Here is a 16,271-nt window from a genome sequence, read left to right on the forward strand (position 1 = left end):
GAGCAATTTCACCTACAGATGCTTCCCAAAGCAAACACACTAGTAATAACTTTAACCAAGGTACAAGGCTTGTACGCTGAAAAGTAAAAATAATGCTAAAGGAAATTAAAGAAGACACAAATAAATGGCAAGATATCCTTGGACTGGAAGACCTGATATAGTTAGGATGCCAGTACTACCCAAAGTGGTCAACTGATTCAACACAGTCCCGATCAAAATTCCAACATTTTTTTTTTTTTTTTTTTGCAAAAATGGAAAAACTAATCCTTGTATTTATATGGACTTACAAGGGGTCCCAAATAGCCAAAACAATCTTGAAAAAAAAAAAGTTGGAGAACGCAAACCTACGATTTCAAAACTTACTACAAAGCTAGTGTTCAAAACAGTGTGGTACTGGCATAAAGACACATAGACCAATAGAATAGAATTGAGAGTCCAGAAATAAACCCAACATGTGTAGCCAATGGATTTTCAAAGAGGGTGCCAGGTCCATTCAATTTGGAAAGAATCATCTCTTCAATAGATGGTGCTGGAACATCTGGAGTTCCACAAGTAAAAAGATGAAGGCGAACCCTTACCACACATCAAACACAAAAATTAACTCAAAATGGATAAACAACCTAAATATAAAGGCTAAAACCAGCCAATGGACACATGAAAAGATGCTTAACATCACTGATCTGGGAAATGCAAATCAACAACATGATGAGATGCCCCTTCACACCCGTCAGGTTAGCTATTATCACAAAGTCAATAAACAACAGGAGTTGGTGAGGATGTGGAGAAAGGGAAATCCTCGTGCACTGTTGGTGCAGCCACTGTGGAAGACAGTATGGAAGTTCCTAAAAAAATTAAAAATAAAACCACCCTATGATCCAGCAATTCTGGGTATTTATCCAAAGACAACAAAAGCACCAATCTGAAGAGACAGACATACCCCCTACATTCATTGAATCATTATTCACAACAGCCAAGATACAATACACACACACACGAATATTATTTGGCCATTAAAAAGAATGAAATCCTACCATTTGCAACAACATGGATAGATCTACAGGTACTATGCTAAGTGCAGTTAGTCAGACAGAGCAAGATGATTACTGTATGATTTCACTCCCATGTGGAATCTAAAAAAACAAAGGAACATGGGACACCTGGGTGGCTCAGTCGGTTAAGTGTCTGCCTTCAGCTCGGGTCATGATCCCGGAGTCCTGGGACTGAGTCCCTGCTGAGCAGGGAGCCTGCTTCTCCCTCTGCCTGCCATTCCCCCTGCTTGTGCTCTCTCTCTCCCTGACAAATAAATAAACAAAATAAAATAAAAAATAAAAAAACCAAAGGAACAAACAAAACAGAAACAGACTCAAAGACACAGGAAACAAACTGTTGGTTACCAGAGGTGGAAGGGGTTGGGAGCGGGCACAAGTGAAGGGGATTAAGAGGCACAGACTTTCAGCCATAAAATAAGTGGGGGGGGGGTACAGCACAGGGCGTACAGGCAGCGATACCTTAGCTTGACAATAGAGGGTAACTAGACTTATTGTGGGGATCGTTTCTTAAGATTTTATTTATTTATTTATTTGAGAGAGAGAGCAAGGGGGGCGGGGGGCAGAGGGAGAGGGAGAAGCAGACTCCCTGATGAGCAAGGAGCCTGATGCAGGGCTCAATCCCAGGACCCTGGAATCAGGACCTGAGCCAAAGACAGATGCTTAACTGACTGAGCCACTCAGGTGCTCCTGTGGGGATCATTTCTTTTTTTTTTTTTTTTTTAAAGTTTTTTTTTNGATTTTATTTATTTATTCGACAGAGATAGAGACAGCCAGCGAGAGAGGGAACACAAGCAGGGGGAGAGGGAGAGGAAGAAGCAGGCTCATAGCAGAGGAGCCCGACGTGGGGCTCGATCCCACAATGCCGGGATCACGCCCTGAGCCAAAGGCAGACGCCCAACCGCTGTGCCACCCAGGCGCCCCTGTGGGGATCATTTTTTAGTGTATAAAAATATCAAATCACTATGATGTACGCCTGAAACTAATGCTACACTAACTCAACTGTACTTCAATTAAAAAAAGATAATCATCCAATTTTTTTTAAAAAAAAGCTAAAATTACAACACACTCAGAAGGAACATGAGGGTAAATCTTCATGATCTTGGGTTTGGCAATGGGTTTTTAGTTGTGACAGGAGAAAGTAAAAACAAACACGGATAAAGTGGACTTCTTCAAAATTAAGTTTTTGTTCATCAAAGAACATTATAAAGAAAGCGAAGACAACCTATGGAATGGGAGAAAATATGTGTAAATCATAGACCTGATGAGGGATTATAGTCTAGATTATATATTAAAAAAAAAATCCACCACTAAACAATGAGCCAACAACCCAATTCAAAAACAGGCAGAGTCTCCAATAAACTTTTCTCCAACAAAGATATAAATGGCCAAAAAGCATATGGGAAGCTGTTCATCACTGGTCACTAGGGAAATGCAGACCGATTGAATGATGAGAATACCTGACACATACTAGGATGGCTATAGTAAAAAAAAATTTTAAGATTTTATTTATTTATTTCACAGAGAGAGAGACAGCCAGTGAGAGAGGGAACACAAGCAGGAGGAGTGGGAGAGGAAGAAGCAGGCTCCCAGCAGAGCAGGGAGCCCAATGTAGGGCTCGATCCCAGAACTCTGGGATCACGCCCTGAGCCGAAGGCAGACGCTTAATGACTGAGCCACCCAGGCACCCCTATAGTAAGATTTTTAAAAGGAAATATTAACCACAATGTAAAGAAATTGAAAGCCTCACATATTGCTAGTAGGGACATAAAATGATGTGGCTGCTGTGGAAAATCTAGCATGGTTACCACTGACGCACCAATTCCACTTAGGCACACTCAGATACAATTATAAACATGTACTGTGCTCCACAGATACTTGTAACCCAACGGTCACAGTAGCGCTAGTCACAGGACCCAAAATGTGGGAACAGTCCAAATGAGGAAGGGATAGACAAGGTGCAGGATATCCACAAGATAGACTATTACCTGCTCATAAAAAGGGAATCCTGACACCTGCTACAACGTGGATGAACCTTGAAAACATTATACTCAGTGAACTAAGCAGGGCCAAAAGAACGAATACTGTATGATTTCACACTTATATGAGGTACCTAGACTCCTCAACTTACAGCGAAAGAAGGCATAGTAGAGGTTACCAAGGGAGAAGGGAGAGGGGAAGGGAACTCACAGAATGGGAGGTTATTATTGAAAGGGTACAGAGTTTCTGTTGGGAGCCGTGAGGAAGTTTCAGAAATAGAAGGGTGATGGTTGCACAATATTGTGAATGTAATTAATGCTACTGAATGCACACTTTTGAAAGACAGCATTTTTCCTTATGTATATTTTACCACAATTTTAAAAAAAAAAAGCATACTGAGGTTTGCACCCTGGTTCCTTCACCTTCTCCCAGTCTCCAGATCCTTATCCCACACACCTGCCCAACTTTGCTCTTATGAGTACTTATACCCCTGCTCAAACAAAACAAAACAAAAATAAATCCCAAAAACCCGCCTACTTTGCCCTTCCCTTCTAAACACTACTCTAAGACTATACCACATCCACGAGTGGGTGGCATAGTCCTCGCCCTGAATTCCAGCCCAGATTCAGATATTTGTATCCTTTATAGAAATACCAGGGTCAGCGGGCTGCTCCTGGTCACCCAGTGGCTTCTGCTGTGTCACAGGACACAGTCCTTGTCTTCAAGACGTTGGGAACACTCAAGGAAAAGAAGGCAGCGTGGCCCAGTGTTTCCGGGATGTCAGTCACCCGGACGCTACCTTCCCACCCTAATATCCAGCTCTCACACAGCCTTTAAACGCAACCGTCTATTGGAAAACAAAACTTTTTATCGTTGCCGTACAGGGAGCCAGCACTCGCCAGAAGCATCACAGATAAGCTGTCGGGCATCAGGAAGACAGAACAGCTCCGGTTCCAGCTCCGTGACTGCCCGCCGGGGGGCTGGTCAACAAGGGGCCGCGGAGCGGCGCCCGCTGTCCCCACACCCCCCCCACGGCCGCCCAGGTGTCCCGCACAGCGCTCTTCCTTCCTCAGGGAAGCGGCCTCTGGAAGCCGCGGCGCCCCCGCAGTCGGGGCGCGCAGAAAAGCGTCCAACGCCCACTCGCCGCCTCGCCGCCTCGCCGCCTCGCCGCCCCGCCGCCCGTGGGAAACCCTGGCGTCCACGACCGCCTCCACACAAACTCGCCCTGCGCCGAGGCCTCCGGTCCGACTAGCTTCTTCCGCTCTGGCCATACGGGTCCGGTCCGCGAAGCCCCCCGAAGGCGACACCAATGGCCACGCGCCGAACCCCCGCCCATCGAAGCGCCCCAAACTAACCCGCCCACAGCCGACCACAAACACCGGCAGCCCCAACGCTGGCGCAGCTCTATGACGCCAGGCCACGCCCACAGGGCATGGGCGGGCCTTCGCCTCCATGGGCGGGGCTGCGTGCTGACGCCACACGCCGAGGCGGGGTCAAGAGTTTGGTGCCCCGGAGTGGGGTGTCGGCGCCTCATTCGGGTGGAGCTGAGCCGGGGACAGGTAAGCGCGCGCTGCCGCCGGGCCTGGCCCGGTGCAGGAAGATCCGCGGCCTCGGGTAGGAGGCGGGGATTGCGGCACAGGGCGAGGGCGCCGCGTCCTCGTCGCTGGCGCCGCGGTGACAGGGAGTGAAGCCGGATGGAGCAGGGCTGACTGAGGGAGGTGGGCGGGACGGGGCCTGACGGACGGGCGTGACAGCCAATGGCGGGAAGAGCGCCGCCTGACGGGCGGAGATTGGCGGGTGCGGGCGCGCGGGGACGTCGCGGGGGGCGCGCAGTGGCGCGCCATTGGTTGTGGCGGGCGTGGGGCGGCCCGCACAGCGGATGTGAGGGAACGGGTGCCGAGGCCCGGGTGACCCCCAAGGTCGAGGAGGCGTCACGAGGGAGCCGCCCGGCGCTGTCCTCTGCCGGGTCGGAAGGGTGGCGCGCCCTTGATGGAGCCGCTGCGGACTGTGGGCCGTAGGCCGTGTTCCACCCGCGCCTGTCCTAGCTGCGCGTCAGGGGAGACGCCCTTGAGCGGACTTGCCGCAGCACCCCTTGTTCAGTACTTCTCCGAACTCACTACCTCCGGACTCAGTACCCCGGCTTACCCATCTTTCTCTATGCGCTCTTGGGGGGTTACGCCCTTGAGCGGACCACCCCGAGCACCCTGTATACTCAGTACCCCTCCGGACTCAGCACCCCATTTTACCCATCCTTCTGTCTGCGCTCCTGGGGGGACGCTCTTGAGTGGACCACCCTCGGCACCCCGTGGACTCAGTACTCCTCCGGAGTTAGTACCTCGCATACCCATCCTCCCTGCACTCTTGGGGAGACGCCTTTTAGCGGACCACCCCGGCACCCATATGGACTCAATATCTCTCTGGACTGAGTACCCCGCCTCGCCCATTCTCCCTGCACTCCTGGGGGGATGCCCTTGAACTATTTAATCTCCACAGCACCCTGTGTACTCAGTACTCCTCCAGACTCAGTACCCCTTCTTACCCATCCTTCTTCCTGCTCTGCTGGGGCAATGTCCTTGAGCATGTTTGATCTCCACAGCACCCCGTGTACTCAGTGCTCCACCATACTTAGTATTCTGCCATACTCATCCCTCTTCCTTTGCTGGGGGGGGGGTGAAGCCCTTGAATGGGACACTCTGCAGCATCGCGAGTACTCAGTACTCTGCCATACTCAGCACTCCCTCATATCCATCCTCCCTGTTTTCTTGGAGTGACATCCTTGAGTGTATTTAACCTCTGCAGCACTCTTTGTAGTCAGTACCCCGCCGTACTCAGCATCCTGCCATACCCATCCTTCTTGTTCTCTTGGGGTGACACCCTTGAGCATATTTAACCTCCACGTCATCCCGTGTACTCAGTACCTCTCCAGACTCCACACCCTGCCTTACTCATCCTTCTCCCTGAGCTCCTGGGGTGATGTTCTTGAGCGTATTTCATCTCCACACCACCCTGTGTACTCAGTACTCCTCTGTACTCACTACTCTGCCCTACTCAGTACCCCACATACTCATCCTTCCTGTGCTTCTGGGGTGACATGCTTGAACAGACCACCGCACAGCACTCTATGTGCTCAGTAGTCCTCTATCCTTGGTACCGCTCTATCCCCATAACTTCTTCCTGTGCTCCTGGAGAGATACCCTCGAGCATATTTAGCCTCCGCATCACACGGTGTGCTCAGTACTCCTCCAGACCCAGCACCCGGCCTTCTCCTTGAGCCCCTGGGGAGACCCCTTGAGTGGACAACCCTGAAGCACCTGTATACTCAGTGCTCCTCTGGACTCAGCACCCTGCCTTACCCATCCTTCTCCCTGTGCTCGTGGGAAGACACCCTTGGCGGGCCACCCTGAGCACCCTACCGTACTCGTCCTTTTTCCAGAGGTCTGATAGCTCATGTTGAGATAAAGTGCATTTCTTGGAGCAGCACACCAGTCATGCACCTCTTCTGCTTCCCAGAGCTACCAGACAGAAGTGTAAGTAGTGTGCCCAGACTCAGTAGGACACTGGTGGTTGCAGAACGGAGGAGAGAGATTCCGAGGCCTGAGATGTGACCTCTGTCTTGGCGATCCTCTGCCTTGTTCTGCAGTCCTGGACTGTGGAGCAGGGACTGGGGGGCATGTTTCCAGGCTCACTGCTCTGAACAGCTTCAGGACAAATGGCCTTGGAATGGAGCCTCGTTTGCACAGTGGCAGGAGCTGCGACAGTCAAGTCATAGTGTTTTTGTGTGGACACGTTTCTTATGAAAATATGCAGTACTCTTTTAGCTTTGCAAAGTAGCCGAGGACTGGATCTTGGAAAGTTGGAGAAAGATCAGTTTCCTGATGATTGAGAGCACTTTCCATATTTCAGGTTTTTTTTCCTTTGCAACACTTTTGAGATACAATTCATGTGCTGTACCATTCACCCACTTAAAATACACAATTAAATGATTTGGAGTGTGTTCACAGTATGCAACCATCACCACAGTTCAGTTACTTTTATAAACTAATTTCAGAAGCATGAATTTCTGTGGGTTTCATTTAAATTTGCACAGTTTATTAAATACCATTTACTGTGTTTATTGTGTGTCTGTCACACCTACACGTGTGCTTATGTGCATATCAGATCTACTTTTAACTGATCGCACTCCCCACTCCCCATTTTTTGAAAAAAAAATACTGTACCTTTTAAATAGTTTTTTTTTATTTTGGGATAACTGCCATTATCGAAATTTATTTCAATAATTGTACATATAAATTTGTTATATGCAGTTACAACAAATAGTACAGAGAGATGCCAGTGTCCCTTTGCCTAGTTTCCTCAAATGGTAACATTTTGCAGAAACTGGAGTATGATATCACAACCAGGTACTGGCATTGATAACAGCCAAGATACAGAATATTTTCCTCATCACAAGAATCCCTCCTCTTGTATAGCCACACATTCTTTCCTCCTGCCTCCATCTCCTTAGCTCATGGCAGCCACTAATCTGCTCTCCATTTCTATGAATTTGGCAAATGAAGCGTGTTACATAAAGAGAATCATAAGGTATGTAACCTTTTGGGATTGGCTTTTTGCACTCCTCAGTTCTCTGAATATGAATGCAGCTTGCTGCCGTCATGTCATGTCGCTCCTTTTATGCCTCCAGGCCTTGAATGCAACACCACTGGCTCACACGTTAAAGGACATCTGAGTTGTTTCCATTCTTTGGCTATTATGAATAAGGCTCCTAGAAGAATTCACATGCAGGTTTTTATGTGAATATAAGTTTTTGTCTCTCTGGGATAGATGCCTAGGAGTGCAGTTACGAGGTCATATGGTGGTTGCATATCTAGTACTTCAAGAAATAGCCAAACTTTTCCATAGGTCTGTGCCATTTTACCTTCCCACTAGTAATGTGTTTGAGGTCCACTTTCTCCACATTCTCGCCAGCATTTCATGATGTCACTTTTTTTTTTTTTTAATTTTAGCCATTCTAATAGTTATGTAGTGATATGTCATTGTGGTTTCCATTTGCATTTCCCTGATGGCTACTGATATTGAACACGTTTTCATGTGCTTATTTGCTGTCTGTATATCCGCTTGAGTTATGCCCCTTTTTTGGTCTTTTGCCCATTTCATGATAGTTGTTGTTTTTTTTTTTTAATGTTGAGTTTTGAGAATTCCTTATATATTCTAGCTCTTTGTTGGGTATGTGGTTTGCAAATATTTTCTCATCTGTAGCTTGTCATCTTCTTAACAAGATATTTTGCAGGGCCAGAGTTTTTAATTTTGATGAAGTGTCCAGTTTATCAATTTTGTCTTTTATGGATCCTGCTTCTGGTGTCAGATTTAAGAATTCTCTAGCTCTAATACGCAACTAATGAAGCATCAAACTTTACATCGGAATCTGGGGATGTACTGTATGGTGATTAACATAATATAATAAAATAAAAAAAAAAAGAATTCTCTAGCTCTAGTTCCTAAAGATTTCCTGTTATGTACTTTTCTATAAGTTGCATAGTTTTGTGTTGTACATTTAAATCTCTGATTCATTTTCAGTTAATTTCCATATAAAGCGTGAAGTCTAATTTGAGATGTGCTTGTTTTGTTTTGGGGGGAGGGGGTTGCCTATGAATCTCCAGTCAATACTGTTTGTTGAAAAGATGGTTCTTCCTCCATTGAATTGCTTTTGCACTTTTGTCAGAGATCAGTTGTGTTTATGTGGGTCTGTTTCAGAGTTCTCTGTTCTGTTCCATTGGACTTTTTGTCCATCTTACCATCAGTACCACACAATCTTGATTACCGCAGGTACATGATAAATCTTGAAATCGGGTAGATTGGTTCTTCCCACTTTAGTCTTCTTTTTCAAAATTGTTTTGGCTAATCTAGTTCCTTTGCCTTCTCATTTAAATTTTAGAATAATCTTATCTCTATGTACAAAAAAAATTACTGGGATTTTGATAAGAATTGTGTTTTATCTATATATTAATTTGGAGGTAATATCTTTACCATGTTCAGCGTGCCAATCTATGAACACAGTATGTCTTTCCATTTACTTAGATTTTTATTTTTTTCATCAGTGTTTTGTAGTTTTCAGCCTACAGCGCCTGCATATGTTTTGTTGGACTTAAACTATTTATTTTTAAAACTTTTTGGTTTTCATGTGTTTGTTAGTAGCATGTAGAAACACTGTTGATTTTTGTGTATTTATCTTGTATTCTGTGACCCTGCTCAATTCATTTATTCTGTGAGTGTTTTTGTAGATTCCTTGAGATTTTATATAAAGACAATCATGTCATCTGCAAATAGGGGTAGTTTTCTTTCTTAATCTCTGACCTGTATGTTTTTCAGTTCCTTTTCTTGTTTTGGCGACAATTCTCGGTCCTATGTTGAATAGTAGACATGAGAGTAGACATCCTTGTGTTGCTCCCAATTTTAGAAAGAAGCACTCAGTGTTTCATTATTAAGTTTAATGTTTGCTCTATGTTTTTGTGGATGCTCTAGATCAAATTGACGTCCCCCTCTAATCCTACCTTTCTGAGGGTTTTTATCATGAGTGGGTGTTGAATTTTGTCAAGTGTTTTATCAGCATCTATTGATATAATCATGTGATTTTTCTTCTCTAGCTTGTCAGTATGGTGGGTTACATTGTTTTTGTTTTTTAATATCAAACAAGCTTTGCATCCCTACAGTAAACCCCACTAGAGTATAATTGTGTCTGTGTGTTGCTTAATTCTATTTGCTGAATTTTAAGGATGGAGATACAGATATAGGTATAGGTATAGATATATATAGATATAGATAGTATCTGTATTCATGAGGAAGGAATATTTAAAGCTTTTTCTTTCTTTTTCTTTTTTTTAACTGTCTTTGGGTTTGGTTTCAGGGAAATATTAGCTCCATAAAATGAATTGTTGTCTTCTCATATTTTCTGGAATAGATTGTGTAGGATTGGAATTAATTGATGTTTAAACATTTGGTGGGACTCCCCAGTGAACTCATCTGGGCCTGAAAATTACTTTTTGAGATTTTTAATTACACATTAAATTTCTCTAATAATTGTGGAGTTATAAAATTATTTATTTCAATTGGGTTAGTTGTGGCAGTTTGTACTTCCGTTAAGTTCCTTATGTCTAGCTGTTCTATCCCTTGTTGAAAGAGGGCACTTGAAGTCTCCAACTATAACTGACTTTGTCTTCTTCCCTTTTATTAGTTTGGTTAACGTATTTTGCACTTATGTTGTTTGATGCACACACACTTAGGATTGCTATATCTTCTTAGTGGATTGATCTGTTATCATTATGTAATGTTTTTGTCTTGTATTTTTTTTTTTTGCTCTGATGTCTACTTTATCTGATAATAATATTGCACTCCTGCTTTCTTTTGATTAATTTTTGCATAATATGTAATTTTTCACCTTTTCACTTTCAATCTTTATCATTTTTGTTTGAATTGAGTTTCTTGTGGACTTGCATATAGTTGGATCTTGTTGTTTTATCCATTTTGCCAATATCTGTCTTCTAATTGGTGTATTTAGATCTTTTAACTTAATGTAATTGTTGATACATTAGGAGTTAAGTACCATTTTCTTTATTTTCTGTTTTTCATTTCCCTGCTTTCTTTTCCCTGACTTCTTGTGGATTATTTGAACATGTTAAAATTTTACTTTTTTCTATATGGAGTGAATTTGAGTATATTTCTTTGAATAGCCTTTTTAGTGGTTGTCTGGTATTACATTATATGTATGTAATTTATTGTCTATAGGTGTCATTGTTCTATCAGTTTGAGGGAAGTGTAGAAACCATACCTCCACTTACATCTCTTTACCCTTCTTCAATTAAAATTGTCTTAAATATTACCTTTATATATGTTTAGAATCAAATCAGACACGTTGCAATTTTTGTTTCCTCTATCACACATAATTAGAGGATTCAAGAGGAGAAGGAAAGTATATTTACCCGTATATTGTTTTCTTATTTCACGATGTTGCAGGATTTCTTATTTTATCATTTCATTTCTGTTCAGAGAATTTCATTTAGCCATTCATTTAAGGTAGGTCTGCTGGTGGTATATTCTTTTAATTTTTCTTCATCCTTTCATTCCTGAAGGATACTTTCACTGGATGTACGATTCTGGGTTCACAGTGATTCTCTTTCAGCCACTTTCTCTTGGCCTCCATAGTTTCTGGTGGGACATATGCTCTTCATACTGTTTGTAGCTTTCAGATTTGATTATGGTGTGTCTTGCGTGGATTTCTTTAAGTTTATTCCTTTGGGTTCACTAAGCTTCTCAGATCTGTAGGTGTTTGTCATTTGCCAAATTTGAGAAGTTTTTGCCATTATTTTTTTGAATACTGTTTCAGCCCCTCCCTCTTTTTTTCTTGAGATTCTGATGACATTTTCATGTAATCAGTAATATGATGGCATTCATATTCATCATGAAATCTTGTGTTATGGTCCTACGTGTCACTGAGGCCCTCAAATAATTTTTCTTTCAGTGTGTATTCCCTGTTGTTCAACTTGAGTAATTTTTTTGTTCTGTGTTTGTTCACTGAGTTTTTTCTGTCCCTTTCATTGTGCAATTTAACGCATCCGTCAATTTTTTTTTTCAGTTTTTGTTGTTGTATTTCTCAGTTCTGAATTTCCATTTGGTTCTTCTTTATGTCCTTCATTTCTTTGTTGAGGCTTTTAATTTTTTTTTTTTCACTTGTTTTCAGGCATGTTCATAGTTGCTCAAGGAAGCATTTTGAACCTGGCTCCCTTAAACTTTTTGTTAGATAATTCTAACATTTCTATCTTCTTGGTGTCTATAGATTGTCTTTTTGGGGGGTTTTGGTTGAGATCATCCTGGTTCTTGATGTGGTGAGTGATCTTTGGTTATGTCTTGGACATTTGGGGTGTTACATTATGAGACTTGAATCTTAAATGTTTGAGCACAGAGAACAGGTTTCTGCTGACGCTGCTGGAGGTCAGTGGGTGCTGCCTGGTTACTACTGGGCAGGGGTGGAATCTAGGCTCCCCACCCAGCCTCCTTGGTATCTGTGGGGAGGGACTCCTTGTTATTGCTCTGTGGGTGTAAGTTCCCCATTAAGCCTTTATGATTCAACCCTGCCTGGGAAGGGAGGGGTGCTGCCCTGTTACTGCTGGGCACAGGTGGAATGCAGGCTCCCTGCTGGCCTCCACTGTCCTTGGGGTCACCTGGTGGGGATGGAAGTCCCTGATCTTCTCTGACACCACCAGTTGGGGTAGAGGTGGGTCACAGTGTTTTCTGTAGGGTTGGCTTTAGGCTGCAGTAGAGCAATGATTGTCTACAAATGTTCTGTCCTACTGTGCAACCCTTTTCTGGTCCTTTGACCAGAGAGAGCAGACTTTGTTTGCAGCTTTGTCTACATCAGTCAGCATTTCTTGGTTTCCAGCTTCTTCAGCACCTAGTCTGGGATATATGAAGCAGAAAGAAAATTGAGGACTTGCTGCTGTGTCTTTTTGGGCCCCCAGATCCCTTCCCAGTCTGCCTCCTTCTCTCCACCTTTCAGAGTCTTATGTTTTGTTTGGTTTAAATGTAACGTCTTATTTCTTTAGATGCATTTAGTGGGAAACAGAAGTCCTATATATGCCTTTATATATATATTTTTAAATGTATTTATTTTAGTGGGGAGGGGCAGAGGGAGAGGAAGAAAGAAACCCAAGCAGACTCCACGCTAAGTGCAGAGCCTGTTGTGGGGCTTGATCTCATGATCCTGCGATCATGACCTGAGCCAAAACCAAGATTCGGATGCTTGACCGACTATGCCACCCTGACACCCACTGTACGTACCTTTAAATTTTTTAATAAATACTGACAATGGCCTTTTTTTCCATTAATACTTAATAATTTATAGTCTGATCAACACCCTTGAAGAATGTCTGTCTAGATACGCCCCAGAGTCCTGCACAGTGGCAGTCTGGGTGAGGACAGGTCAGACTTCAGACCCACACACTGAAGCTTGTTGGGGGTTCCAACTCCCGAGGTGGAAGCCCCTTGCAGTTATCTGGTCAGCTGGCCATTCCACATTAATTTGTGTTCAGGTTTTCCTTGGGAACTTAAGCTCTTGAAGAGATATCATTAGTTGGTCTTTTTTCTCCTGCTGGTAAGCGGTAATTCTTTAGTCATAGGACACTCTCAGAGTGTACAAAGTGCTCTCATGTTTGTACCATAATCATAAAAAGTGATGGGCGGGAGCAGGAGTGATCGCTGCCTTCACTTCTGGCAAAGGAACCTGAACGCAGAGCCAGTGACGTGTTTGAGGCTCATGTAGCAACCGAGAGCCCCTTTGCCTGTTTGCCCTGCAGGCTCGACCATATTTCTACCTATTAATGGCGAGATACCTTTGCATTTTGAAAGTGATCCTAACTACCTCCCTGTCCTTCAGTTTATGCTTGATGAGGCATCACAAGTGAAAGGCATTGAATTCTTTGAGATTTTCCACCAGGAAGGGGAGAGTTCCTATTTGTGCCCTCTCCGTGCATGTCCTTGTGTCACTGCCTGTAGTACAGTAAGTGCAGCCATGGAAGCACAGCTATAGGCATGTAGCAGACCTGGTCATCTTGATTCATCGTGAGACTCTCAACGAGTCTGAAACCAGAAAAGAAAAAGAGAAAGGAGAATGTCTTCAAGATCAGTTGTACCTTTTAAATGGTTGTCAGGCAGTACACACGGGGAAACAGTCACTTAACTATGCGGGCTCTTTTCCTCAGACTCGTTGCCTGAGGAGCTGCCTGGGTTGTTTTTGCTAGACCTTGCCTCCGTAATTGCACCTCTGCCTCCTCGATGTGACTTTGATAGTGTCAGGAGTCAGTTATCTCTGCATTCTGTGTATTTGGAGGTGGCTTTGGGTGAAGTGTGTGTCCAATGGGGGAAGGTCCAGGCACAGATAAAGTCCTGTTCTATGTCAGCATATAGATTTCTAAGGGCAGTATACCAAATCCTTAATTACATATTTTGCCTTGGTTTTTGCTTATCTTAAATGTTCTTTTTCTCAGAGGTACAGGTCTATACCTGCATCTTGAAATTAATGAGTTAACAAATAGTGTCATTTTATGTACTTTACTGATACCAACAGATTTTCATTTTTTCTTAGACATAGTTTTTTTTAAAAAAAAAACAATGTCTTTGATACAGTTTACACACCATACAATTCACCCATGTAAGTTTCACAATTGGATGTTTCCCAGTATATTGGAAGGTTGTGCAGCCATCAGCATAATCTAGTTGTAGAGTATCTTCATCCCCCTCTAAAGGAAACCCACACCCATTAGCAGACATGTGTCCTCTCTGCCCCCAGCCCCATGCAGCTACCAGCAGGCTCTCTCTGTAGAGATTTGCCTGTACTGAACATTTTACGTGAGTGAAATCATCTGATCTGTTGTTTTTGTGGATGACATAACACTCTCGAGGTTTGTCTGTGTCGCAGCACACATCTGTATTGCATCCCTTTTTATTGCCCACTGCTGTCATATTGTGTGGTTGTAACACGTTCTGTACCTTTCCCATCAGTTGATGGACACTTGGGTTGTTACCGTGTTTTGGCGACTATGAATAATGCCACTGTGAACGTTCATTTACAAAGGTTTGTATAGACATATGTTTTCGTTTCTCTTGGTTATGTACCTAGGAATGGAATTGCTGAGTCATGCAGTAGCTCTATCTTTAACTTTCTGAGGACCTGCCACACTGCATTCCCCCACTGCACCAGCTTGTGTTCCCACCAGCAGTGCTCCCATTTCTCCACATCCTCCACAGCACCTATTTTCTCTTTGATCGTATCTAGTCTAGTGGGCATCAAGTGCCCACTTACAGTTTTGATTTGAAGTTCCTGAATGAATAATGATTCTGAACATCTTTTAGTGTGTTTGTTGGCAATTTGTGTATCTTTTTTGGAGAAACGTCTACTCGTATCTTATGGTGGTTGTTTTACTTGGTTATTTTTCTCTTTACCGTTGAATAGTAAGAGGGTTTTTAAATGTATTCTGTATATAATCGTGTGGTTTGTAAATGTTTTTCCCTATTTTGTATTAGGGAAACACAAAGGTTCGTGATGACACACAAAGGTGTTTATTTCGATGGGGTCCAGTTTATCTGTTTATTCGTTCGTTTAACTAAGAATCCATTACCTGACTCAGGGCCACAAAGATTTACTACATTGTAACTTGAAAGTTATAAAACTTCTGAGAGTGTTACAGGGTTTTTTAGCTCTTGTATTTAGGTCTTTGATCCATTTTGAGTTAATTTTCTATATGGTGTGAGATAGGGATCTAATTTCATGTTGTTTTTTGTGGAACTGTGGTTGTCTCACCACTATTTGTTGAAAGGACTACTTTTTGGCATCCAAAACCAAACCAAAGTCAGAACACATGGACTTTTTGGATAACCCAAGGTTTTCATGAAAGTGTTTGAACAATTGAATGTCTCTACCAAATGATGCACTTCTTATAGTGACTTGGAATTAGAAAGATGGAATATGGTTCTTCCAAAATCTGGAATGTAAACCCAGTGTCTGCTCAGGTCCATCAGATCATGGGGATCTTTGGGTGGGGCCATCCACTGAGGAGCAGTCTTTCTGATGAGTCGTGTTAAGGGGATTTTGACAGTGACTGGGCAGCCCTGAGCTGTGTGTCAGATGCAGTGACTGCAGGCAGCAGCTAGATAACACGGGCTATCTGCAGCGTGGTGTTGGAAGGACTGCTTTTGGCAGAACCAAAGGAATGAGTGGTTTTGTGGTTGTCAGTGTGGTACCTGTGTCCCTGGGCCTCACAGCAGCTCAGTAATGACAGTTAGTGGAGGTGAGACTACTGCATCCTGGGAGGAGAGCCCAACGCCAGACCGTGGCATGGCTCAGGAGGCCCAGATGACAGTGAGGCTGGAGGGGAAACATGAGCATTTTCCTCTGGATCTACGTCCTAAAAAGCAGCGGTGGTGGTTTCTGCCGTCCCTGTGTTGGCAGGCGCTCGGTGGAGAGATGTGTAGTGAGGGGCAGGGAGAGCGGACGTGACGTGGAGCGTGTGACTCCTGAGGTGAAAATAGCACAGGCCGAGATTGCGTTCTGTGCCCACATTCGAAACCCCGCGGCCTGCCCGTCTTGAACCTGTGAGGGGCAGTTTTCATTGGTTGTTTAGTTGGTTTCGGAACACCTGCTCTGCATCTTCCTTGTGCTGGCCTGTCTTTCCCAAGCAGCAGGGCAGGCCGGCGCTCTCT

General features: G+C 43.9%; 1 protein-coding gene across 4 annotated transcripts in view; it reads left to right on the forward strand.

Moving 5' to 3' along the window:
- Positions 1 to 4,451: 4,451 nt before the first annotated feature.
- OGDH (oxoglutarate dehydrogenase) overlaps positions 4,452 to 16,271 on the forward strand; it is a 68,687-nt gene continuing 56,867 nt past the window's right edge. For 3 of the 4 annotated variants that reach the window (XM_019804647.2, XM_019804648.2, XM_019804646.2), the window contains exon 1: positions 4,452 to 4,585. The gene's annotated coding sequence lies outside the window, so the exon portion shown is untranslated. The remainder of the gene's footprint in view (positions 4,586 to 16,271) is intronic. The other variant, XM_002924029.4, reaches the window with a different exon arrangement.

The sequence above is a fragment of the Ailuropoda melanoleuca genome, chromosome 1 (assembly GCF_002007445.2).
Source record: "Ailuropoda melanoleuca isolate Jingjing chromosome 1, ASM200744v2, whole genome shotgun sequence".
Classification (NCBI taxonomy): domain Eukaryota; kingdom Metazoa; phylum Chordata; class Mammalia; order Carnivora; family Ursidae; genus Ailuropoda; species Ailuropoda melanoleuca.